The sequence below is a fragment of the Mizuhopecten yessoensis genome, unplaced genomic scaffold, assembly GCF_002113885.1.
Source record: "Mizuhopecten yessoensis strain PY_sf001 unplaced genomic scaffold, ASM211388v2 scaffold4555, whole genome shotgun sequence".
In the NCBI taxonomy this organism is placed as follows: domain Eukaryota; kingdom Metazoa; phylum Mollusca; class Bivalvia; order Pectinida; family Pectinidae; genus Mizuhopecten; species Mizuhopecten yessoensis.
Window position 1 is genome coordinate 29477 of NW_018405605.1, and position 413 is coordinate 29889.

The following is a 413-nucleotide window of genomic DNA, read 5'->3' on the forward strand; positions in this document are numbered from 1 at the left end:
TGGACGACGACAGACCCGCAATCTTCTGCTGGCTCAATCGTTCAGATCAGACACCAGATTGGTGATGAGGATGACGACACCTATTGGCCAATCGCAATTGCTGTTACTGTCGGCGTACCCGTCATCATCGTGTTCGCCGTCACCATAACCGTCCTTANCTTTCTTTTCGTGAGCTATTTTCGTTTTGCTTAGAAGGTATGGCGATAAGCTGGTAGATGCCAAAGCTAGAATTCCTCTTAGATCAACATTGGTAACTAGCAATACGTATTACAATGTAAATACACAGGGACATGTACAGATACTTAGTTTTTACTAAGCATTTAAGCACATAGACTCGGGAGCGGTGTTTAGAAACAGAGGAGTACCCGGTTTTGATAAAATATTAGCCATTTCCCCCTAATATATGCAAAGCT